Source organism: Eumetopias jubatus, unplaced genomic scaffold, assembly GCF_037043125.1.
Source record: "Eumetopias jubatus isolate StellerSeaLion01/CBP00866 unplaced genomic scaffold, mEumJub1_p1.0 scaffold_3, whole genome shotgun sequence".
NCBI classification, from domain to species: Eukaryota; Metazoa; Chordata; class Mammalia; order Carnivora; family Otariidae; genus Eumetopias; species Eumetopias jubatus.
In genome coordinates this window covers 64,008,154-64,035,838 of record NW_028274809.1, presented here as the reverse complement: position 1 = coordinate 64,035,838, position 27,685 = coordinate 64,008,154, and the positions used below count along the sequence as shown (strand labels likewise).

Genomic DNA, 27,685 nt, shown 5'->3' with positions numbered 1-27,685 from the left:
AATGTTATAACTTGGAGATCTTTGCATATTATATATGAAGAGCTTTTCATTTCTTTCTTTTTTGAAAAATAATATCATAATATTGATATTTGTTGTATTGATGGACCTCTATAGAGTTAATACATTGAAGAACATCTGTACCCTTTCCACTTAGCAGAGTTTTCAAGGTGAAAAATTTTATCCTCAAAACTCTATTCATATTCAAGTTGTCTTTCTTAGAAGTCTTCAACAATAAGAGATTCCTAGGTATTCTGACTGAATTTCTCTGATAAAATTAGATCTATTGGAGTTGATCTGGAGATGAAGAAAAATATTGAACTCAGGATTGGAAAAATCTGGACAGTTAGCATTGAAAATGTCTAAACAAAGGGTTAAGATAATTGTTATACTATGGCTACATAACTAAACACATGTTTTAAAAATAAAAATTAAGACACAGTACTAAGTTAATAATGATTTAAAAATAATCGGAATGAAAGTTTAGATATTATAACACTAGAATACATTTTCATAAAATGAGGGGAAATTAAAATTTGCTAAATTCCTTAGCCTATATAGACAAGTGTCAAAGATCTTTATGTTTTTTGTGTTTGACAATTCAAGAAATATGAATTAAAACATGTTCAACATAAAGATTACCAGTAATAGAATTTAAAATTATATGAATGCATTACGAGTTATCAGAGAATAATGACACTTTCCACTTGAAATCCTTGGGCAGAGGGAGAGAGAAAAGAAAATGCTCTCAAGAGCATTGAGAAAAATATCAAAGTATCCTCAGAAGGTGAGTTTGGAACCTAAGGAATCAAAAAAAAAAAAAATAAGTGAGGTTAAAGGAAATCTAACCAAATAAATAAAAATAACTAAACTGGAAAAATAATACAAACAGGGTAAGGAAACTCAGAATTGCCAGTGCTATCAGACCATAAAATTAAAAAGTGGAATATACCATATTTGACAAGAGAGACAGAGAAGTTTATTGGATACAAGGAAACTAGAGACAGATTTGCATCTACTCCAAATGGTATAATAGGAAAAGAAGAGTCCAGGAGGCTTATTCCTGGGTAAAGTTTTGGATTATCAGTCAGATACTGGAAGATCCAGGAGACCTGTATCAGAAAGAGAATGCACAGGTATGAACTGGGAAGGACACAGAGGGGATTTGCAAAGTGCACACACATACCCCCAAAGATACGTAAGAAGAAAGTTACTTGAAGCTCTGCCATGCTTTCTGCATACAAGAAAGATAGCATAAGGATTCCACCACCTTGAGAAAAAAGGGGAACAAAAGTAACCTGCAAAGTTAAATATTTAAAATCAGTGTGTAAGATACACATTTAGGAGAGGACGTATTTTTAGGTATCTACTTTGAATCCAAAATAAAATCACATAAAAAGAGGTTGGCTAGTAACACTGATGCAATTAATTTGCAAGGTAGGAGAGAAGTCATAAAATGTAAATGAAAGGCATATTCTTTTTTTTTATGATCCTATGAAAATAACCAAAATTAATTTATTAAAAGCTGGAAATTCAATTAAAATTTATATGGAAGAGGAGCAAATTCCTTATAATAATAATATTTCAGAACTGAAGGCACCTCAAAGAACATTCTATTCTACTGCTATATTAGAAAAGGAATATGTAAGACAATCCATGAGGAATAATGAAGAGGCAAAAAGCAAATCAGCCTTTAAAGAGGCAACAGTGGCTGCCAACATCAAAAACCTTCCAGTTTCTCAAAGGAAAAAGTGAAAACAAAGGCTTGGAGAGCTGAATTAGATATTCTTATCTGCAAATGAATTTTGTGGGTATAAATAGAAGAAAATATTCTTTAAATAGAAGGCATTCTTGTTTATAGATTTTGGCAAAAAGAGAAAAGGAAAGACAGAAGGCAAACAAAAACAAATGCTTTTACATTTAGACATCTGAGAATAAAGAGAAAGAGTTACAAGCCAAAGAAATAAAAACAAATGCTTTCAGATGGCATAGAAGGAGAATCCACAGATGACGTGGGAGGTCACCAGCCACAGGTGTGCCGGGGGGATAGGACCCGGAGGGGGGAGCGTACAACCGTGTCACGGACAGCTTATACCAGGAGCACTGAAAGGACTGATGGGCCAAGGCAGAGGCACAGGTGAACTGAGCCTGATATTTTGATGATCTGATCTTCCAGTTGGTATCTTTTAAAAAAATTGTTTTCCTAGCAATGCTCAAAGGCCCAGAAACTAAAGGAGAGAGATATTGGAATGAGTTTCCACCATGCCCCTGGGATTTCCCCCGGAACAGGATTTCAAAATAACTCTTGCCACGCTCCTGCATGCAGCCCACTTCATTAGAACTGATGGGTGAGGTTGCCAGGACTGACAGCTCCCTCGCTCCTGGCTCCAGACTCTGCAGTTTGGGAAACAATCAGCCTCAGAAGTCATCAGAATAGGCACCTGCTTCCTTGGAATGATGACTGGGAAGTATCCCAACCTGAAATATTTCCCACAGTCTCTGAAACCCCCAACAGAGGCTCATCATTTAGATCTGGGAGGTGGCTTTGCCTAGCTTTACACATGCTCTTCTTATGACCTAGAAAGCTCCTCTCTCCTCTCTAATATGTCTGACCAAGTCCTACTTAGCCTCTATAGATTAGCTTCCTGTCATTCCTTAAGGAAGTCATTCTGAATACTCTTCACAGCACTTCACATCTGTAATTATACATCTGTGTACAAAATGGATAAAATTTTAAAATTTTGCCTAATTATCAAAATGAGAACCGTATATATTTGATCACTAATGAATCTTCCATATAAAGCAAAGTACTTTGCAATCAATACTGAATATATAAATGAATGAGTGAATGAATGAATGAAGATATAGATACCCCTCAGAGAAGTAATATTTTAAAGCAGTGGTTCTCAAAGTGTGGTCCCTGGAAGAGCAGTGTCTTCATCATCTAAGAATCTCAGACCCTGCCTCAGACCTACAAAATGGGGGTTGAGCCCAGCCATCAGTACTTTTACAAACTCCTCAGATGATGTTGATATATGCTCAAGTTTAAGAACCACACCTTAAATAAGTCTTCATCAGTTTTTTGCTCTATGGAAGGAAATACAGACTCAAATGCCTACAGAAATCATGAAAGTTGCACAAATGAGTGACATAAAGGGAACAGGTGTAAAACAATAAGGAGTAGTGGAGACTGTAGCAAAATAGCAAGAGCACATGCCCCATCTAAAGAGGTGAGCTCCAAGTGACATCACCAATATGGCAGAGTAGGAGACCCCACCTTTGTTCCTCCAACAAAGAACAACAATTAGCTCTCCATGAACAAAAATAGCTCTGGGAGAGTTCAGGGGTCCACTTAAGAAACTTCAACAACTCAGCTGGGCAAAAAAAACAAAACAGAACCTGAGAATGACCACATAAAAGGAATAAAAATTACTTCATTTTGCCTGCATCTGCCCATCCCCTAGGCTGACACAGCTCAGCACCAAGAGGAAACTCCTCTCACTAGGACAAGAAAAGTGGGGTGAGCAACCACTTCCCCAGCATTTGAAACACTACAAGGAAGGGCCCACTTCAGTCTTACCCCATCTAGAGACTGGCATAGCTGAGACATCTAGAAATGGCTGGGCACAAAGAAGAAGGGCAGGGGCTACAAACGTCAACCACTTGGTGGGAGCGACCCTAGTTCCCAGTGGCCTGCTTTGCAGAGGACCATCGCAGCCTTCACTGCTGAGATTCTCAACAGAACTCATGGATGCTGTGGACTCTCCCAGCTGTCATCACTGAAGATCCCGTCAGAGAGCCCAAGAGACTGCTCTGCAGTGGATCTCAACAGCTTCTACTGCTGAGGAGACCAACAGCGAACACAGCTGCTGCAGACCCCTTGCAGCTCTCACTGCTGATGGCCCCATAGATTTTTGTGTTTGCAGACTCCAGCTGCCTGAGGTCCTCCGTGCTCTCCACCCTGACCAGAGCCACCCCAGTCGACATCACTCTGAACAGCCTAGGCCTGGGATCCAGCGAAGCCACCCCACCCACTGCTAGCTGCAGCTTCTGCAACTGTGTGTGTGCACAAGTCCAGCTCGGGACCATGCACGTGCTCTGGTACCCGGAGCCAGCCCGGACTCTTGCCACTGGCCTGTACTGCTACAGGGGCCTACAGCTAAACCCTGATGCCTCCCACCTGCATGCCACCAGCCCCAACTCCAATCACTGGCCCCCACTGCCGTGCGTGCCCCTGTGGTTAGTCCCTGCAGCCACCTGAGTACACAACAACGGCCTAGGGCCCTGCTGCATCCATACTTGGCTTCAGCCCCTGCCACTGGCCGCTGCCCTTGCCACTGTGCATGTGCCTGCTGCCACTCTGCCCCCACACAAGAACCTGCAGCCAGCTCCCACCGTTGATTATGTGCACCCCTAGTTCTGGCCACCAACGCCACCTGCCCTGGTTCCATGGCATGAAATTTGGAGGTGCTGCTGAGAACCCCAACAGCTCTTGTATCCACTGGGAACCCCCTACAGCTCTTGCCAACAAGGAGTGCTGATATCACACATCGCAGCTGCCTGAGCCAACAATTCACCCCTGCTCCCCAGATTCAGACCAACCACAGGCCCCCACACTTGGTGCCCCACACCAGTAGACCTGAGGCCACAGCATGCTCCAGCATGCCCCTACCCACAAATGAAGATCTTTCCTAACCAAAGTCAATTATAAAGTCTGAAAGAGGTGACTGCTGCTTCAAATGTGCAAACTCCTATGCAAGGCTACCGAGATCACAAGGAATCAGACAAATGTGATACCACCCAAGGAAAAACAAAACACTTCCAGTAAGCACAAAAAATGGAGATCTATGAAATGCTCACCAAAGAATTCAAAATAACTATTCTAGAGAAGCTCAGAGAACCACAAGAGAAAGGGATAAACAATTTAACAAAATCAGGAAAACAGTACAAGAACAAATGAGAAGTTCAACAAATAGAAAATATAAAAAGGAACCAAACAAATTTTGGAGCTGAAGAACACAATGAGTGAACTAAAAAAAAATGAGAACTTGCCGCTCGCCCTCTGACCCGCTGCCGAATGCCAGTGCATTCTGCGCCCCCCCGACCACGCCCGCCGGCGTGTCCTGGCCACCTACCTGAAAATGTTCACCGCCAGCCTCCTGACCGTGTGCTCCGGGGCCGAAGCAGTGCACAGGTACTACCGGCCGGACCTGACAATACCTGAAATTCCGCCAAAGCCTGAAGAACTCAAAACGGAGCTTTTGAGTTTTGACTAAAAAAACATGAACCTCAAATTTCTCAACAGTAGAAAACTCAAAATACTTAACTCTGCCAAGAACTCCGTGAATAATAAGTATTAAATATATATTTTTAAAGTTTATTGAGTCAAACTCGTTGTCTTTAAGCATCTAATGCAATGCTAACTGCAAGAGGTGCCCAGGTGTTAACTGATGCACTGAGATTTAATTATGGATTGACCAGTGTTTCTTGAAAACTGCCAAAGTTTCTATCATCAGCTTTTTGAATGTATTTGAATAGATACTTAGTCTTGGATATCATGTAAGAAAGAATATTTACAGTGTTTCCTGTAATTAAATTTTGGTTTAAGTCTGGTTTATTTCTCTGAATAAGCTTGACTATCATGGTTTATTTCTGGTTTATTTCTCTGAATAAGCTTGACTATCATGGCAAATGGGAATTATAAATTAACAATAATAAAAGTGTCATTGACAATGAAAAAAAAATGAGAACTTAAGTAGGAAACCCAGTCAAGCCGAAGAAAGAATCAGTGAGCTCTAAAACAGGTCATTTGAGATTATCCAGTCAGGGGAGAAATAAAGAAAAAGAATGAAAGGGAATGAAGAAAGCCTATATATGACTTTTAGGACACAATCAAGCAAAACAAAAGTCACATTATGGAAGTCCCATAAGGAAAAGAGAGAAAGGGACAGATAGCTTGTTTAAAAAAATAATGGCTAAAAACTTCCCAAATCTGAGGAAAGATGTCAACAACCAGGTACATGAAGTTCAAATGTCTCCAATCAGGTTAAACCAAAAAAGACTTCACCACGATACATTATAGTAGCACTGTCAAAAATCAAAGACAAAGAGAATTTGAAAGCAGCGAGAGAAAAGAAGCTCATCATATAAAAGAGAGTCCCTCATAAAACTATTAGATTTCTCGCACATACTTTGCAGACCAGTAGCAGAATATGTTTTTCTCAAGTGCACATGGAACATTCTCCAGGATAGATTGTATGTTAGGCCACAAAACAAGTCTTACAAATTTAAGAAGCTTGATTGAAATCACATCACATATCTTTTCCTACCACAATGCTATGAAACTAGAAATCAATAACAGGAAGAAACATGGAGAAGTCACAAATATGTGGAGATTGAATAACACATTCCTGAACAACCAATGTGTCAAAGAAGATATCAGAGGGGATATTTAAAAATATCTTAAGACAAACAACAATGGAAATACAACATACCAAAACTTCAGAGATGCAGCAAAACCAGTTCTAAGAGGCTAGTTTATAGTGATAAATGCTTACATTAAGAAAAAAGAAAGATCTCAAATAAACAGCCTAACATTATACCTTAAGGAGAAAAATAAGAACAATCTAAGTCAAAAGTTAGTAGAAGGAAGGAAATAACAAAAATTAGAAATAAATGAAATAGAGATTAGAAAGACAATAGAAAAATACCAATAAAACTAAGAGTTGGGTTTTGAAAAGATACATAGAACTGATAAATCTTTAGCTAGACTATAAAAAAGGAAAGAAGACTCAGATAAATAAAATCAGAAATAAAACAGGAGACACTACAACTGATACCACAGAAATACTAAGGATAGTAATAATAAGTCACTACTTTGAACAATTAAACACCAACATATTGGGTAACCTAAACGAAATGGATAAATTCCTAGAAACATACAACCTACCAGGACTGAATCATGAAGAAATACAAATCTGGACTGTAAACTAATAACAAGTAAAAAGATTGAATCACTAATCAAAGTCTCCCAACAAAGAAAAGTCCAGGCCAGATTGCTTCCTGGGGAAATCTATCAAACATTTAAAGAAGGATTAATACTAATCCTTTTCAAACTCTTCCAAAAAATTTAAGAGGAGGGAACACTTCCAAACTCATAAGGCCAGCATTACCCTGTTACTAAAGCCAGACAGGGACATTGTGCGGAAAAAAAAAATTATACGCCAATATCCCTGATGAATGTAGAGGCAAAAGTCCTCAGCAAAATACCAGCAAACTGAATTCAACAGTACATTAAAAGGATCATATAACATGATGGAGTAGGATTTATCCTTAAGATGCAAAGATGGTTCAATGTATGCAAATCAGTAAATATGATACACCACCTTAATAGAATAAAAGATAAAATTCATATGATTATTTCAATAGATGCAGTAAAAGCATTTAACAAATTTCAACATCCTTCCATGATAAAAAGAAGAACTCTCAACAAAGTGGGTAATAGAAGAACAGACCTCAAATAATAATGATCATGTATGACAAGCCAACTACTGACTGACACCATGCTCAATGGTAAAATCCTAGAAGTTTTTCCTTCAAGATCAGGAACAAGACAAGAGAACCCACTCCTATTGTACTAGAAGTCCTAGTCAGGGCAATTAGACAAGATAAAGAAATAAAAGTTATCCTTGAAAAAGGAAGATGTGGAACAGTCTTTTTGCAGAGGGCATGACCTTCTATATGGCATTCTCTAAAGACTCTAGCAAAAAAACTGTTAAAACATGTTAATAAATGTAATATTTATTATTCATAAATAATAAAACTATTAATAAATTAATTCCATAAAGTTGAAAATACAAAATCAACATGTAAAATCCAGTTATATTTCTATACACTTGCAGTGAAATATCCAAAAAATACATTAGGAAAAAAATCCCATTTACCATAGCATCAAAAAGAATAAAATACTTAGGAATAAATTTAACCAAAGAGATGAAAGATCTGTACATTGAAAACTATAAAACACTGATGAAAGAAATTGAAGATGACACAAATAAATGGAAAGATAACCCATGTTCATGGATTAGAAGAACTAACACTGTTGAAATGTCCATTCCACCCAAAGAGATCTAAATATTCAGTGTAATCCCTATCAAAATTCCAATGGCATTTTTCACAGAAACAGAACAAACAGGGGCACCTGGGTGGCTCAACTTGTTGAGCATCCAGCTCTTGGTTTTGGCTCAGGTCATGATCTCACAGTCCTGGGATGGAGCCCCACATTAAGCCCCATGTCAGGCTCCATACTCAAGGCAGAGTCTGCTTGAGATTCTTTCTCCCTCCCACCCTGCCTACCCCCCGCTCCTCTCTCCACTTGCACTCTCTTCCTCTCTCTCTCTAAAATAAATAAGTAAAATCTTAAAAAAAAAAAAGAAACCAGAACAAACAATCCTAAAAACCATATGGAACCACAAAAGACCCCAAATACCTAAAGCAATCTTGAGAAAGAAACACAGCTAGAGTCATTATACTTCCTGATTTCAAACTATATTACAAAGCTATAATAATCAAAACAATACAGTACTGGCATAAAAACAGACACACAGATCAATGGAACAATACAGAGAGCCTAGAAATAAACCCAAGCATATATGTTCAACTAATTTTCAACAAACACACCAAAGGATAGTGTCTTCAATAAACGATGTTGGGAAAACTGGACAGTCACATGCAAAAGAATGAAATTGGACTCCTATCTTACACCATATGCAAGAGTCAATTCAAAATGGATTAAAAATTTAAATGTAACACCTGAAACCATAGAACTCCTAAAAGAAAACATAAGGAAAAAACTCCTTGATATTAGCCTTGCAATGATTTTTTTGGAATTGGCACCAAGAGCACAGGCCACAAAAGCAAAAATAAGTAAGTGGGACTACATCAAACTAAAAAGTTTCTGATCAGCAAAGGAAACAATGAACAAAAGGGAGAAAAGATTTGCAAATCATATATCTGATAAGGAGTTAATATCCAAAATACATAAGTAACTTACACAATTCAATAGCCCAAAAAACAATCAGATTAAAAAAGGCAGAGGACTTGAATACACATTTTTCCAAAGACTTATAAATGGTCAACCAGTTTATAAAAAATCATTCAACATCACTAATCATCAGGGAAATACATATAAAAACCACAACAAGGTTTCATATCACACCTGTTAGGATAGCTATTATCAAAAAGTTGAAAGAGAACTGGTGTCGGCAAGAATGTGGAGGAAAGGGAACACTTGCACACTCCCAGTGGAAATGTAAATTTGCGTAGTAGTCATGGAAAACATTATTGAGGTTCCTTAAAACATTAAAAATTGAACTGAACTCTATGACCCAGCAATATATATGTGTGTGTATGTATCAGAGGGAAATGAAATTACTATCCTGAAGAGATATCTGCACTCCCATGTTCATTGCAGCATTATTCCCAAAATCGGAGATATGGAAACAACCTAAGAGTCCCTCAACAGATGAATAAAGAAAATATACAATAGATTATTATTCAGTCTAAAAAAAGAAGGAAATTCTGCCATTTGCAACAATGTAGATGAACATGGAAGACAGGTTCTATGTGAAATAAGCCAGACACAGAAAGGCAAATGCAACATGGTCTCATTTATATGTGGAAACTCAAAAAAAAGAAAAAAAGAAAAAGGAAAAGAAAAAAAAATTGAACTCCTAGTAACAGAGGTAGAATGGGAAAAGTAGTGATATTGATCAAAGAGTACACACTTTCAGTTACAACAGGAATATGTTCTGGAGACCTATTATGCAGCGTAGTGTCTATAGTTAATAATAACGTATTGTATTCTTGAAATTTGCTAAGAAAGTAGATTTCAAGTGTTCTCACCCCACACACAAAAGGTAACTATGGGAGATGATGAATAGTTTAATTTGTTTCATGTGGTAAACATTGCACAATGTATACATGAATCAAAACATCACATTGTGTACATTAAGTATCCATAATTTTTGTCAAAAATAAATAAGAATTTAAAAAAATTAGAAGAGGTGACCTGCTCTTCTGCAGGACTCAGTTCTATAGGCCAAAATTTTCAGTTTTCCAAGAGATTCTGCCACGTGAATTTTGATGTGACATTTACCAATTATTAACTACATACAGGCCTCACGAAATAAATCTGTCTGACAAAATGCAGCCTGTCGGCAGTGTTTGCTTTAGGGGTCTTCTAAGGCAGCACGATACTTGAGATTTATTGCTGGGAACCGCAAACAGGGCCAAAATAGGAGACAAGACCGTAACAATCTGCCTACTTGATATTTTTTTCTAGCATTGACCCTGGTTCTAAAACAAAAAGAAGGAAGTATCTGGTTTTATCAATGAGGTCAGTTTTATCTCAGTCTAGTAGTGGACTTGATATAAAAACCTAATCAATACAGTACTTGCTTGAAGAACTCTCTGGGGAATTGGATATAGAAACTTACCAGGAGGAAGGAATATAATACATTTAGGACAAAATTAGAGGTTTTTGCTCTGAACATCACCTCAACCCCGAATTATACTGAGAGAAGGTGAAATTAATGGTTTGAGGGATTGCATTTTGTTTCTTCTAGTTTCTTTTTTAGACAGTTCTTTGTCGTTAGTGGTTATGCAACTGCCCAAACCTTTGTGGAAATAGCCACATCTGTAGAAACAACAATCAAAATAACACAAAACAGAAGCAAAAACCAAACCAAAAGCCAAAAAAAAAAAAAAAAACCACACACTGCAAGTGCTGTCATGCCACTCCTCCCAAAATTAGAAATATAACCAAAGCACCAGCAAACTTCATTTCAGCCTCCAAAGCTGACAAATGAAGCATTTAATCAAAGACAAGTCCTGCCTGAGATGTAGAACACAAATCTTGGGAGTTTTTTTTATAGAGATTGGTTCAGAGAAATGGTTTTAATTTAAGAGGCTTTATAACGATAGCTGTGTCTCCACATCGACTGATGAAAGGACAACAAAGACTCGAAGGAATTCTCTTAAAATCCACGCATAAAACAAACTAATGAGACATTTAAATTACCCATTGAAGGAACTGAAAAGCAAAATTGACAGGTTTTTAGTCAAAAAAAGGTTCCTGTCCCCCAAGTAAACAAAGACTAGTGGGGGAATAAAAGGAAGAAAAAGAACTTCCGATTCTCCTGGGAACTATTCTGTGAGGAATTCTTGGGAATGAGGGGCTGCAGAACCCTCTGGGTAAAATGAGGCTCCAAGCATTGGGCCTGCTGGAAAACGGGGACCCTGGAAGGGGAGTAAGTCACCCCACCCTGTTCCAGGCAATCAGACAGAAGCCTCCAGGGGAGAAGGAGGAGTGACTGAGTTCCTTCAGGTACCAGAGTCTCAAGGACTCTCCTCAAGGAAAACTATATACCTTCTAGAACTCTGCCAGAATAACGAGTGAGTATGACACATATTAAGGAGGTCTATTGTTAACTGCTGCCAGGATTTGGGTGGCAAATAATAAGACGATCAGCTTTTTTTTTCCTATTTCATTTTTAGGTAAAAAAAAAAAATCACAGTTTTTAGAGATTATAAAAATATGTGTAAATGTTAAAACTTAAGAAAATAAAGAAAAGCACAAAGAAAAAACTTAAGACCAGTGACAAAAACTGTGAATATTTTATACATATTTTCCAGTATTCATATAGCTTTATTATATGGATACATAGGTATAAAGATATGGGAAAGTATGTAGATTTGGGGATCAAACTACACAATCTCTTTGGTAACTGGTTTATCAGAATATATTTCATATAGCATATAAAATATCCTTGTATTTTAAACATTTTGTTAAGCCATTAAATATTTTTATTCAACCTGATCATAGTGTTACATTATTACATATTTGGGGGATGAATAATTAATTTACTATTTTTAAAAAGACACAGCAAGGACATAAAGAGAGAATTTACAGAAGAAAATCCAAATTAAGTACATGAAGAGATGCTCAACCTCACTCCTTTTTTTAATTTTTTTTAAGATTTTATTTATTTATTTATTATTTATTTGACAGAGAGAGACACAGCGAGAGACGGAACACAAGCAGGGGGAGGGGAAGAGGGAGAAGCAGACTCCCCTCGGAGCAGGGAGCCCGATGCGGGGCTCGATCCCAGGACCCTGGGATTATGACCTGAGCCGAAGGCAGTCGCTTAACAAACTGAGCCACCCAGGTGACCCTCACTCTTTTTTTTTTTTTTTTTTTTTTTTTTGGAGAGAGCAAGAGTGTGGTCGTGGGGAAGGACAAAGGGAGAGAGACAGAGAGAGATAATACTGAGCAGGCTCCATGCCCAGTGCCTGACCTGGGGCTCAGTCTCATGACCCTGTGATCATAACTTAACCAAAATCAAGAGTTGGATGCTTAACTGAAGGAGCCACCCAGACACCACCCAACCTCACTCATAATAAAAGAACTGTAGAGCCAAAATATCTAGTCGTGTTTCTCATTCTTTTTCTACCTCTTACTAGTCGTATGACCATATGCAATTTACTTAGCTTCAATGTGCCTCAGTTTTCATATCAATAAATTGGGAACAGTAGTAGAACCTTTCTCTTAGGGAAGTTATGAGTATTAAATATGTTGATATTTGTAAAATGCTTATAACAATATCCGGCACATACTAAGAGCCATATAAATGTTATAAAAATTAAATAAATGCAACTTTATGGTGGTGGTATGCCATTGTTTTGCCTATCAGATATGCAAAGGTTAAAGAATTTGATAATGCATTGTGTTGATGAGGGTATGAGGAAATAGGCTTTCTCACACATTGCCAAACTCCATGGAAGGCAATTTGGCCAGATGCATCAAAATTGCAGGGCATACAAATCTTGTGAGCAAATCTTACCTTTATGAATTTATTGTACATATATATACTCCCCTGTGAACAAAGTGAGACAAATACAAGGTTATTCATTATAGCAGTGTTTGTAATAACAAGTGACTGGAAACAACCTATGCATTTACCAAAAGGGAATGGGTTAAAGAAATCATTATACATCCACATGAAATGCTGCCTTAAAAAAAAAAAAAAGCATCCTTTAAAAACTGGCATGAATGAAAACTAATGTATTTTTTAAAATTTTATTATGTTAATCACCATACATTACATCATTTGTTTTTGATGTAGTGTTCCATGATTCATTATTTGCGTAAAACACCCAGTGCTCCATTCAATATGTGCCCTCTTTAATACCCATCACCAGGCTCACCCATCCCCCCACCTCCCTCCCTCCTAGAACCCTCAGTTTGTTTCTCCGAGTCCATAGTCTCTCATGGTTCATCTCCCCCTCTGATTTCCCCCCCTTCATTTTTCCCTTCCTACTATCTTCTTTTTTTTAACATAATGTATTGTTTGTTTTACAGGTACAGGTCTGTGATTCATCAGTCTTACACAATTCACAGCGCTCACCATAGCACATACCCTCCCCAGTGTCTATCACCCAGCCACCCCATCCCTCCCACCCCCCACCACCCCAGCAACCCTCAGTTTGTTTCCTGAGATTAAGAATTCCTCATATCAGTGAGATCATATGATACATGTCTTTCTCTGATTTCACTTAGCATAATACCCTCTAGTTCCATCCACATCATTGCAAATGGCAAGATTTCATTCCTTTTGGTGGCTGCCTAATATTCCATGGTGTGTGTGTGTGTGTGTGTGTGTGTGTGTGTGTATCTACAATATCTTCTTTATCCATTCATCTGTCGTTGGACATCTTGGCTCTTTCCATATTTGACTATTGTGGACATTGCTGCCAAAAACATGAGGCTGCACGTACCCCTTCAGATCACTACATTTGTATCTAGAAACATCACCAAAGGCAAGGGAAGCAAGGGCAAAAATGAACTATTGGGACTTCATCAAGATAAAAAGCTTTTGCACAGCAAAGGAAACAGTCAACAAAACCAAAAGACAACCGACAGAATGGGAGAAGATATTTGCAAATGACACACCAGATAGAGGGCTAGTATCCAAAATCTATAAAGAACTTATCAAACTCAATACCCAAAGAACAAATAATGCAATCAAGAAATGGGCAGAAGACATGAACAGACATTTCTGCAAAGAAGACATCCAAATGTCCAACAGACACATGAAAAAGTGCTCCACATCGCTCGGCATCAGGGAAATCCAAATCAAAACCTCAATGAGATACAACCTCACACCAGTCAGAATGGCTAAAATTAACAAGTCAGGAAACGACAGATGTTGGCGGGGATGTGGAGAAACGGGGACCCTCCTACACTGTTGGTGGGAATGCAAACTGGTGCAACCACTCTGGAAAACGGTATGGAGTTTCCTCAAAAAGTTGAAAATAGAGCTACCATATGACCCAGCAATTCCACTACTGGGTATTTACCCCCAAAACTAATGTATTTTAAGTGAAAAGAGCAAGAGCAGAACAATCTGTATAGTGTGCTACCATTTGTTTTTGCAAAAAGGAGGAAAATAATATCTATTTGTGTTTGCTTAAATATTATGAAACATCTCTGGAAAGATACAAAAGGAAGTGATTAACATTGGTTACCTCTGTAGGAGGTAACTTGGTACCTGGGGAACATGAGTATATATTCTTATATATTTGTAGTGGATGCTATGAGGTGCCACCAGATTCCTCTTCATATGAGAGGCTCTCCTGTCCCCATATGCTGGAAGTGTCGGGTTTTGAGTTGAGTCCCGCTCTGGAAATTGCCTCAGCTGGTCAGGACTGCCTGCTTTAAGGAAACTGATGGGGAGAAGAAGTTATAAACACTGGCCCCTTACCTCAAGGCAGGACAAATCTGAAGCAAGATCTCAGCTCCAAGACACCTCGTGGGTCATGGGATTGTGTTTTCAGCTGAGCTGATCTGCTGTTCAGCTGATTACACTGTTATCTGCATCCCTGTTCAGCTTTTCCCTCTGCCCAACCTGGTTTCCTTCATTCTCCCACTGATGTAGACAACCGGGGCTCTCCCCAATAGACTTGCTTTCTTAAACCTCTGTCTAAAAGTCTGTTTCCACAGAACCCAACCCAGACAGGGCTATTTTGAAATTTTTTAATTTTAAATCTTTTTTTTTTGGCCATTTATATAAATGAATTAATATGTAACTAAATTTTAAATTTAAAAAATTGGGGGGCACCTGGGTGGCTCAGTTGGTTCATCTGACTCTTGATCTCGTCTTAGGTCTTGATCTCAGGGTAGTAAGTTCAAGTCCCACATTGAAATTAATTAATTAAATTTTGTTTTTCCTCCTATATTCCTGACAGTAACTCTTATTCCTTGCAATATGACAAAATTTCCCTTTTATAATTTGCCTTCAAATTTTATTCATGTCTTTTTATGTTAGGAAATTGTTATTTTTTGGCAGCACGTCTTTGAAACAGCAACATTTTGAACACTACGTTCAGGAGCTGTGCTGGGTACCAGGAGGTGGACTGGGAGATATAAAATTGGATTGTTGCCCTCAAGGCAGTTGAAAGGACACGATGTGGTACAACAGAAAAAGAACAGGCCCTAAAGTCACGTTCCCTGGGTAATATCTCTGTTTGGATTCATCTTAGCAACATCCTTAGCCAATTAACCTTTCAGAGACTCAATTGCTTTATCTATAAAATACAGATAAAATACCTACTTCTCAAGATTGTTGTTAAATTAAGGCAACTGTAGAACACTTAGGATAGTGCCTAGACTCTAACAGCTGCTCAATGTGTTTAAATATATACATAGTTGGGGAGGAAATACATATCAAATGAAAATATAGGCAGGAAATGCTAAGTGCTAGATTGATGGCATAGATGATCATCACTATAGAATTCAGAGGAAGGAGATCATTTCTAGGGGATGCGGTCATCACATATTGATTAAAGACATGAGAACTGAAGCGAGATCCTAAAAAGTAAGTAGTCTGTGGAGAAGAACAGGGGTGTTATCCGAGGCAGGGAGAGCAATGGTGTGGACACACAAGAGTGAGCTGAAAATGTCTGGATATGGGCAAGAGCCCACCTGGAATAGAGGACAGAGAGCTGGAAAGATAAATTGTGGTTAGATTAGAGAGGGCATTAAATGCCAGGCTAATGAGCTTAGGTTTTGCTCATAGGAAGCTCCTTCAGATTTACGACCAGGGTAATATGGTGATAGAAGTAATGTTTTAGACTGATGACATTCTGGCAGCCAGCCATATAGATTGGGGTCAGTGAGAGAGGGAAGGTCAGAGATTGACTTCAGCTATAGGCCAAGCATTAGCTAATAAGGGCATCTACTAAGGTGCTGGTTGTGGACAGAGAATGGAATAGGGAAGAAAGTTGTGAGAACGATGAAAGAATTTTTAAAAATCTAGTTTCTGATTAGATAATGTGAATGGTGATAATGAGGGAGTCTTCAGGATGGACAACCACATTTTAAGCTAGGTTACTGGACAAGTACCATTGAACTAAAGTAGAGATGGAGGACAGAGGAGAACAATGTTCTAGCAATCTGGGGAAAATATGATTCATGTATATTAACTCATATTGAATTTGAAGTGAAGATGAGGTAATCTAGTGGAAAAGTTCACCACGAAGTTGGAAATCTAAGCTTGGAGCCAGGATAGCCAGTGGGGCTGGAACTATAGAAGTAAGCTCATTGGCAAAGGATCCAGCTGAAGGCATGAGATGAGAGACTGTATATTGAGAGAGGCAATGTCCCAGTGACTGAAGCTTGGGCCATGCTCATATGTATTAAGAGAAGAAAAGGCAGCTGGCCAAGAAGACAGAATGATGAGAGAGAATAGATGAGAACCACAATAGTATGGTGCTATAGAAGCCAAAGGAGAGGTAATGGTGAGAAGGAAGGTGGGCACCAAAGATCAACCCTATCAGATTCTTCGGAAAGGTCGATGCATATGAAAACTTGATATAATGTCAGTGGACTCAGCTCTTTTGAGGTCATGCACTTCCTCCATATGGGTCCAGAATGCAGGGAGGGCTGACTGCAAAGGAGAGAAAAGCAGTACGAGGGACAGTGGTGTAAACGGTGGGCTCTGGGACCAGACGCCCTGGATTTCAGTCCTATCTCTGCTACAAGCTTACCGTGTGATCTTGTGAAAGCTGCTTAACCCCTTTCTGCCTCCATTTCCCCATCTTTAAAATGGAGATAATTATGGGAATAATAGCCACCTCATAGGGTTTGTATGTAAATCGCTCGACACAGGTGTAGGCACAGAGTAGGCATTCAAATGTTATGTATCATGTCTTGTTATTAGTGTTACTACTACTGGAGGTAGACGCTGGGTGGCATTTGGCCAAGAGTCTTGGTAGGGAGAAGCAAAAGTAAATTAGCAGAGCAGCTTAGGAAATCTTCCCAGGCACAGGTGTGTGCATATCTGCAGGCAACTGAGAAAGGGAGCCAAGGCAGAAATGGAAATTGAAGGAGCTGAGGGGGGAGGAGCTATAAAAGAGCAAAGTCACAGAGGAGAAGAGGAGGAGAGTATGGGTTTACGAATTCAGGTTGGCTAATTAGCCTGGGAAAGCAGACACCATATGAGACCACAAAAAAAAAAAAAAAAGGATTCATACAGAGATGGAGTTTTGAAGAAACCAGGAGGAAAACAAGGAAACAGACACCTGAGGACTTATTTGCCCTCAGTAAAGGAAGCAATTAGGTCATTGGCCAAAAGTGAGAAGAGCTGAGTGGGACGGAGATCTCAAGCATTTGCAAGGTTTCATAACAAATTCTGTTTTCTTCAAGTTTACACCTCCTCCAGACTCTTTTTTTACCCTTTTGCGGCTCCAAGTGGAAAGTAAAGAACAAAGGAGCATTACAAACAGTTAGGAAATCTTGTAGGATTAACCTGGTGCCACCTAAGAGTATTGATAAGGTTGCTGACAGTGGAAACCAGCACCTAACCTGGAAGACAGCTTGCCTCCTGTTGGGAGGCAAACCAAGGCAAATCAGCTACAGCAGAGGCCACGGAACAATCAGATCTAAGTGAACCACACAAATACCTTTCATCTGCTGACTTGAACAATAAGCCAACAGCCTGGAAAGCCTGACTTCTCAAGGCCTCTTCAAGGTCCTTTCGAATCTGGTTTTAGAAAGCTCTCCCTTTTCACCTAGAATAACATTCAGTACTGGGTGGTCTTCCAGGTTTAAGGTCTCCATGGAACCACAAATCATCAAAAGCAAACTGCTCTCTCACTTAAAATTCATTTTCACCAAAGTTTGCCTGTCGTGTAAACAGGCCGCCTAAATCTGTTGGTTGGTCCTTTGTTTCCCTAATGGTTTTTCGCCAATTGGAAGAGAGGATATAGTCATTCTCAGAAATGGTGCCGGTAGAGCCAAAATGCCATCCATATATGCCTTCATCTGCCTTCTGAGTTCTCTCTATGCAACAATTTCTCATGGTGCAACCTTCAAATGTTAGCCCAAAAAGTGTGGAGGGAAGAGTTTGTCCTGCAGGGCTCGCGAGCCTCTTAGATCCCAAGGGAATATGGGCATTTCTGATACTTTAACCAAGCAGGGGGAACAATCTGATGAAGACAAAGTGCTATGTGCCATAGCTCATTATTCTGAGCAGCTTTGAGGCTGCCAGGCCATTAGACTTACTTCTGTTTTTGCCATCAGTTTCGCTCTAGAGATGGCTTATTTGTAAAGGGAGCAGGATCTAGGATATGCATTCATTTGTAAAAGATGCCACCACACACGTTCTGCAGCAAATAACATGTTCATGAACTTTACCTGTGACTAAATACATTTCATTTCTTACAGCTGAGCTTCAGTAATTGGTTTTTGCAGCCACAAACACATCCAGCAAGGAAAATATGAGAAGCCCAGCTCTCTCTCTGCTTTTTGAAATGGCTTTTGTTGCAGATGGGAAAAGCCATCCCAGCTCTGAGTTGGCAGTTCCCAAGGTCAAATCTTAGAGAGCTGGCACCTGGGAACTCAAAGGCAAGGAAGAGCAGGTGGCTCTGGAAGAGTAAATGAGCCTGAAGGTAGGCAGCAGGGGGAGAGAAGCAAATGACAGTGGAAGGGAGTTGGTGGTTAGGAGCAGGAAGACTAGAGTCCCTGCAGAAATGAGCCGCACATCCCCAGTTCACAGCAGCTCAGTTTGCTTTGTTTTCCCAACTCTAATGCAGTCATGGAGGTCTCTTAAAATGCTTAATAAGCCACCAAATCATATAGCACAACCAATTCCAGATTAAATACCACTGGGGGCTGGAAAATCATTATCACATTATGTGTGGGATTTGGCTGTGAAAAGAAAATGTGGGGTCATCCAGTGGATTGATTAGTTTATTGGGGGAAAAAAACCCGCTAAATATGAAGTATTTGCTTTGGCCTTGAAAGCACTGAATTATATACTTCAACAGTTTGGCTCATTGAGTCCCACATTGCCAAGAGAAATTAGACTAGTTGGTATAACTGTGATATCTACACAGAAACCTAATACTGAAATAAGTACCAGGATTCCAAAACACATCAAGGAAATATGCAGGATAATCATATTTTCCCCTTCTGGGCTACTAGTTGTAGAGACAATTATAATGTAAGGACATTTTTCTGAAGTCCCTCAGAAAGGAGAGGGGATGCCCTCTCCTTTACTCCTCCCTCCTTTACCAGTTGAGACTCTCAATGTCTCTGGCTTTTCCCCCTTCTGCCTAGGATGACCCATTGTGGGGACCATCACATCCTGATCTTCCCCAGGCTCTTTCTTCCCTGAAACTCACCTTTTTGAAATCATTCCATCCCATACTAATAGCTATGGACTGATGAAGAATTAATTATTTTCCCAATGCTATTTGCATTTTTATAACTCCTTGATTATGGCGGAATGTCATACAGAAGCAGGGCCAGGAAGGAGATCTGGGGGGATAGGAGCGTTATTCTCAGGACATCTTGAATCATATTATAAAGGCACTAACACTATTATCCGTCTTTCATTCTCAATTTCCATTCTTTTGTTTTTCCTTCATCAACCATAGGGCCTACTATGTGTCGGGCCACCCTACTCAGTGCAGAGACCCGAAGATGGATGAGGCACAGTCCTTGTCTTAGGCTCATAATCTGATGGAAGAACAAGTATAAAAATCAATTACAATGCAATTTAGTAAGTAAAGCTATGGTCAAGGTGCTATGAAAACCCTAGGGAGGGGACTCTGCCTATTGCCGGGGAAAAAGGTATCACGTAGTCGGTAAGATTTGAGTTGGTAGTTTCAAAATAAGTAGAAAATTGGCCTGGTTGCAAAGGACATAAACTTGGATGCAGCAAATAGGAACTCAATCATTCTGGAAGGAAAACACATGGGTGGCCCTTGACCAGCTGTGCCAAATTCTCCCCTAACTACTGAAAAAACCTGGAGACTCCAGTGCCCTGGCCATCAGATCCCTGACAAAGAGAGAGTAGAGGGCTTTGCCGGCTTCCTCAGAACCCACAGGTAAGACTGTGAATGCACCAAGATGTTGGCCCTGGTGACAAATTTTTCTTTGACTGATCTGTAATTAGAAGCGGTAGCAACCTGGAACCAGGAACACTTGTCCATGCTCTTTAACAGGTTATAAAGGTTATAAAGGAAAGGTCCTGATTGGATTCAAACCAATAGTCTGGCACCCCAGACTCATCACTTTAGACTTTTTATTCTATCCTTGGCACAATGGGACCCTGATGAATTTAGGCATGTGCTGTAAAGGCACAGAAAGAATCAAATTGATTTTTTTCTCCAGTTCTGTTTGCCTGGATATCAGGTGCCGTGAATATCAAGCCCTCCTTGCCGCCTTTTTTGCTCATAATCTTGGAAATGGCGATCTTCCATAATTCAGGCTTGAACGCTTGGCACCATATTTGGGATGGTAAAATGCTATGGTGTTGGAGAAGGTCATCAAAAAGACATGACCGCCAGTGGGCATGTGAGCTTAAGATCCTTCACCCCTCCCCTGTCCTTGGAATGTGCATTCTGCTTGCCTTTCCTGTTCCCAGAGGCTGTTCCCGGACATGCCTTAGAGATAGTGATGCGGTGTTAAAAACACCTGCATGGTATACGTGACTGAGCCCAGTTAAGGCCTCTTTATAAACTTCTAAGATTTAGCAGGCGGGTGTGGAGATCCATTCATCTCGTGGCTGCCCACGATAAGCCTCCTATGTAAGTTTCCTTTGCTTATTAAAACTGCTACCTACCAACCTGGAGTGGCCTGCCTCTTTTTGCAGTTGATCCCTGACCTCTGCTTATGGGGGCTGGCTCCAGAGTGTACCCGGGAAGCCACCAAGAGGGCTGCCAGTTGCAAACCAACATACAGTTAAGGCTACAGGCTTTTGGAGACAGATGACCTGGTTTAAATGCAAGCTTCTCAAGTTATTAGACATGACTTTGGCAAGTTATTTAACATTCTGTGCCTCAGTTTCTTCAGTAACCTGGGGATGATATTAGTACTGGTCTTAAATTGTTGTAAGAATTAAACAACTTAATGTATTCAAAAAACATAAATGTGTACCTGGCACATTTATAAACGGCCTATGTATGTTAGCTATTGTTATTTTTCCTGTTGGCACATCATCTTTTTCCTATTTCATTCCAGCTTTCAGGAAGGAGGTAGCCAGGATAAGTTCCAAGAACCATCCTGAATACAGGTAAGGACCACCACCCAGGGCAGTGACCCCCTTGTTCCCTTCCCAGGACAAGGAGGCAGAACCTTCCCAGGGAGCAACTCTTTTTCTTCTGCCACATGATGACAGGTGACATGTGGCCAAATGTACCCTCTGTTTCAGATTTCCTCAACATAGGGGAATGGGTCAGGGTAGGGGGTCATTAGGCTCTGGGGAAAGAAATATGGGGTCTAGCTTTGGGCAGTCTTGGAAAAGACTTAGAGGGACCCTTCATGTTCCTGCAGGGTGCAGACCAGCAGGCAGTGTTCTGAAAACAAGCCATAGTGAAGAATAGTCTGTGTGCAGAGTTGGGCTGAGCTCTATTTCATGGTTCTCTGTAACTATTCCAGTGTAGATAAAAGAGGTTCAGGTGTTAAAACTTTAAAGCACCCTGTTCCTCCTACCCTACTCCCTGGACCTAATCCGGACTGTTCCTTAATTGTCCTGGAATCTTACAGTAGCCTTCCATAGGCTGCCTGGCTCTCCTAAAGCTAGCCTCCTTTCCCATCCACTTTGCCCAGAACCTTCAGACTGATCTTCCTGAAACATTGCTCTGATCACTTTCCTACCACAAAATTTCCATTGGTTCTCTACGGACTCATTTACCTGCTGGGGCCAGCAAGTGTCATAACCGAACAAAGAGAGTCAGACAAAGTCAAACAGACACATTTTGGTTCTGAAATCCTGGAAATATTTGTAAACTCCATAAGGAGATGCACTTTCTCTCATTTATCTTGAAAGTAGAGGCTTTCTAAGTCTATAGTTTGTTTCCCACATTTAGTTCACACTTGGTCCAAGAAATATCACTGCACTCTTAACTCTGAAGGGAAACAACCCTGCCAAATGATTGTCTTAGTTAGCATGTTGGCTTGATTGGTTAGAGATCAAAGTACAGTGGCTTAAGATAGAAGATTTATTAATCAGTTACACAAAGGTAGGTGGTCTAGGGTGTGTGGGGTGACACGGCTCTGTTCTATGTGGTCACATTGGGACCCCAGTCTTCCATTTTGTCCTCAGCAGTGGTTCTCACTGTCTGGTCCAGGGCCTCCTAAGAGTTTCTGAGACCCTTTCAAGAGTTGACAAGATCAAAATTATTTTTTATGAGAATACTAAGGCACTTTTGCCTTTTCTCACTTTCATTTTCTCATGAGTGTAGAGTGAAGTGTTCCACAGGTTACATGACATGTAATACCACAACAAATTAAATGCAAAAGCAGACATGAGAATCTAGCTGTCTTGTGTTGTCAAACTTTAAAGAGATTTGCAAAAAATGTGAAGCAACGCAATACTTTTCACAGAATGTTTTTTAACATTTCACTAAAAATATGCTATTTAGAGTAACATGTAATGGGTTCATTGTTTTTAAATATTTGTAAGTGTTTTCACTTTTCATTTCAAATATGATAAATATTAATAGATATAACCCACATAAACAAAAGCTCTTGGGAGTCCCCCATAATTCTTAAGAGTGTAAAGGAGTCCAGAAAGTATAAAGTCTGAGAACTCTGCCCAAAGTTATCGCCCTCCTCTAGGGGTTAGAGCTGGCTCCTACCACGTCCATGTTCCAGCCAGAGGGCAGGGGGACACAGGAAGTGGAAGGAAAGGAGCTTTCACAAGGATGTCACCCAGAACCTGCCCGCATTGTTGATGCTCACATGTCATCAACCAGAATATCCTTACATGGCTCTGAAGTGCAAAGAAGAAGAATGGAGTGTTGCAGCAGTGGCCAAGAAAGAGCAAACATTGCTAGCAAGCCCCCAGTGGCTGGGAGAGCTGAACAGACTGCCTGACAGCCCTCGGAAGGAACCAGCCCTGATGATCCCTTAGTCTAGGATTGCCAGCCTCCAGAACTGTGAGGAAATGGATTTCTGTTGTTTACACTATCAGGTTGGGGTTTATGGCAAGCCTACCAAACTAATACAGAAGGTAAAGTAGCTTAAGAAACCTACCCGAATGAAATACTATGCAGCCATCAAAAAGAAAGAAAGAAATCTTGCCATTTGCAATGATGTGGATGAAACTAGAGAGTATTATGCTAAGTGAAATAAGTCAGTCAGAGAAAGACCATTATCATACGATCTCACTGGTAGGTAGAATTCAAGAAACAAGGAGAGGATCATAGGGGAAGAGAGGAAAAAATGAAATAAGACAAAACCAGAGAGGGAGACAAACCATAAGAGACTCTTAATCTTAGGGAACAGGTTTGCTGGAGGGGAGGGAGGTAGAGGGATGGTGTAACTGGGTGATGGAGAGTATGTGTGTAATGAGCACTGGATATTATATAAGACTGATGAATTACAGACCTGTACCCCTGAAACAAATAATATATTATAAGTAAATTAATTGAATTTAAATTAAAAAAAAAAAACCTACCCACTCAACTAATGAAAATGACCATAGGTGGCAGAAATGCATTGGAGGAAAGAGATACCTTCTATGTTAAAAAAAAAAAATTGTGTGTAATATCTACATGTGTTCAGCTGGCTTCATTGATACCAAAAAGGCAGCTGAACATCATTCTGCTATCAGTCATGCATATTTATACTTAGGTGCATTGCTTTGCTTTTTCTCTGGGTCCCAGTCTAAGTGCAGGAATTAGAAGCTTCCTTAAGGCCCCATTTATATGTGCTCCATTCTCTGTCAGAAATATAATGACTGACACATGCTAATATATTAACTGATGCCTCACTATAAACATAGTATGCTAAATAGGCATAACTGAGCTTCCAAAGGAAAAAAAATCAACTCTTTCTCCATATAAAAATGTGCCTACTAAATTGTTTCTTTCTGTTGCTACTTTAGCACTGTCATTTTGAAATCAATGATACTCATTAACAAGGTATTTCCTTTGGGGCTGAACCTTATGAAATTATAAGCCACCATAAAAATTTACTGTTGATTATTTCACAATGTATACATATATCAAAACATGAAGTTGCACACTTTATATACAATTCTTATTTGCCAACTATATCTCAGTAAAGCTGGAGAAGAAGGAAAAAAGTTTACTATGTAATCAGCTACAAAAAAGCAGGTCAAAGGTAAACTGATGAGGTTCAAGTGTTCAAGTTGGGTCCATTCAATGGCCTGACAGTCAGGACTCTTGAAGAATCACTACTCACGGGATGTATGGTTACACATTGTATAACTGAGGTATTCCCTCTACTAATGCCTCAGATGATTTAGCATTTATAGAAAGCCAGCAAGTCATTGCAATTGTATGGGAGGAATAATGTAGTTATTGACTACCACTATTACTATATATATTATATATAATGCAGTTATTGACTACTATATATATATTGCATATAATAATGTAGTTATTGACTACCACTACTGCTATAAGAATGCCACACTGGACACAGTAAAGAGCAGGGAGCATGGGTCAGGGAAAGAGCATGAACCTGGGGGTCAAGTTAGTTGAGTTCTAGGCTTAGGTCTGTCCGTACCAAGCTGTGTGGGATGTCACTAGGTCCAGCCCTCTTCATATGTAAACGGATGTGATTGGAACATAGAATTTCTCAAATTTATTACTTCAGTCCGAATGAACATTGAGTCCTGAGTTTAAGCTTTCGGGTATTATGACGTGTCCATTATTTCCAAGAAATGAGAAAAAAGAAATGAGAAAGACCGATATTTTACAGAGCTTAGTTTGATGATCACTGTGTTTGTCGATTTCCTTTTATTCACAAATCTTTGTTAGGTGCCATCTTACTTGGTTTAGCCCAGAGTTTGCTCGGGAAAACTTGGTTGCTGACTATGCACAGAATCTATACCCTATCCAAAGTTGACTTCGGTTCTGTGTTGGTAAATGGAGATTGTGGATGAGAAAGCAGATGTCTAGCTTCAGTTCATGTGGAATTCCAGCAGGACACCTTGAACAGATAAGCAGGTTAATGGTGCAGTATGTCCAGTTTAGAATTTTCTCTTTTCCTCCTCTTTTAGTCAGAACTGAAAATCCTGACCTATTATGTTCTTTTTAGTTAAGTGGAGAGCATGGCTGGCTAGGTACTCTGTATTTCCTCATGTTCTATATAGTAGTTTCTTTTTAAGCATCAAGGATTCCCTGCACTCAGTTTGGGTGCTATTATAAAAAATACTGGCTACACTGTAATATAAGCAAAAAATATATATTGACTAGCGTGTGCATAGACCTAGTTCCAAGCTACAATTGCAGGAAAGAGAGAAATGAATGAAGTTCCCCATTTAGGATTGTCAGAGACAAAGAGCTTAATGTCCTCACTAAAGAACATTTCACTCTCATCCGGTTAGTTTGACCATTTGATGGAGTTTGGAAATGGGCTATTTATGTGTTCACTTTTCAGAAAAATTAATATACTTGGAAATATATATGCTTCATTTCTGAGTTGTGGGCTTTTGCGGTTTTCATTATAGATTTTTTTATGACTTTTGAGTCATAAAAAAAAAAGCATCGCATAGCACCTAACCCATGTAAGTAGTGCCAAGAGAACTATATAGAATAAAGAAATTCTTCAAGAAATAGTCTGATGGATCGAGAGCATTTTATGGGTCAAGAAAAAAAATTAAGAGAAAACTTTATTTTTTCTCTTGCTCATGTATTGTTTTATAGGCTTTCTAATTCAACTTTCCTTCTGTGATACCTAATGGCATAAGTACTTATAAGGTTTACCATAATAGCTGAACATATACTTAATTTTTAAAGACCTGGCTCTTCTCCAGAAGCCCTTCCAAATTATAGCACATTAGGGCTCTCCCATCCTGTCCCTGTTCAATCAGAGAAGGATGTATCTTAGATATTTTCCCAATTTTTAACCAGATTATTCATTTTCACATCCCCGAAGGCATTTGGCAACAGAGAAATGTAATGTTCATTCACATTAACCCATTTTGAAAACACTTGAGACTACGTGAAGTTGCCTAGTCTGCAAATCAATGCTACCAGCTAATGACAACTCACTGGACTCTTGCTTCAGAAGAGAAAACATTTGGTTCATTTTGGAAGGAAACAAACTGAGACCTTGCCTCATCTGCCTTGCCTTTTATTCCTTAAGGCTCACAGGCATGAATGGTGAGGGTGCTTTGCTAAATAAGAGTAGAAAGGCAGCTCTAGGAATGCACAAAAGAATTTCATTTCTAGATGGGGAGGCTGGACAAACCTTCCTGATCACGAATAGTCTATCTTGGATGAAGAGTAAACATTTTTTATTTAAAAACAAAAACCTCTTCTTGCTCTTCCTAGGTTAGTGGAATGTACACTCCAGTGAATTCAGTATTTATATGAATTTATTTAATACGAACCACTTTGTCCCGCACCAGAAAAACACCACTTTTTTATTCATTCAACTTTGTCCCAGTTTTACTGAAAAATAATTGACCTACAACACTGCATAAGGTTCAAGTTGTACAGCATGATGATTTACATATATCATGCAATGATTACAGCAATGGTTTTTATTATCATCTCATCGATCAATAAAAAGAAAAGAACAGATAATTTCTCTTTGTGATGAGAACCCTCAGGATCTATTCGTACCTTTCCTGTATATCATACAGCAATGCCATCTATAGTCAGCATCCTTAGTACTCACTTACAACCAGAAGTTTGTAGCTTTCGACCACCTTCTTCCAGTTCCCCTTCCCCCCCCACCCACCTTTTGCCTCTGGTAATAACCAATCTAATCTTTTTCTATGAGTTTGGTTTGGGTTTTTTTTTTTTTTTCTGTTTTGGTTTTTTAGATTCCACTCATAAGTGAGCTCGTACAGTATTTGTCCTACTCTGACTTCTTTTACTTGGCATAATGCCTTCAGGTTCCAACCATGTTGTTGCAACGATGATTTCCTCATTTATTATGGCTGACTAATATTCGGTTGTGTATATATATATACACCACAACTACTTTATTCATACATTGATGGACTCTTAGGTTGTTTCCTTCTCTTGGCTGTTATAAATAATGCTACTATGAAAATGGGGTTGTAGATATCTTCTCAAGTGAATGTTTTCATTTCCTTTGGATTTATTCCTAGAAATAGAATTGCTAGATCATATGGTA

At 39.3% G+C, this 27,685-nt stretch overlaps 1 pseudogene; it reads left to right on the top strand.

Annotated features, from left to right (window-relative positions):
* Window positions 1-5,037: 5,037 nt before the first annotated feature.
* LOC114224942 (ubiquinol-cytochrome c reductase complex assembly factor 6 pseudogene) lies at window positions 5,038-5,305 on the top strand (annotated as a pseudogene).
* Window positions 5,306-27,685: the final 22,380 nt, after the last annotated feature.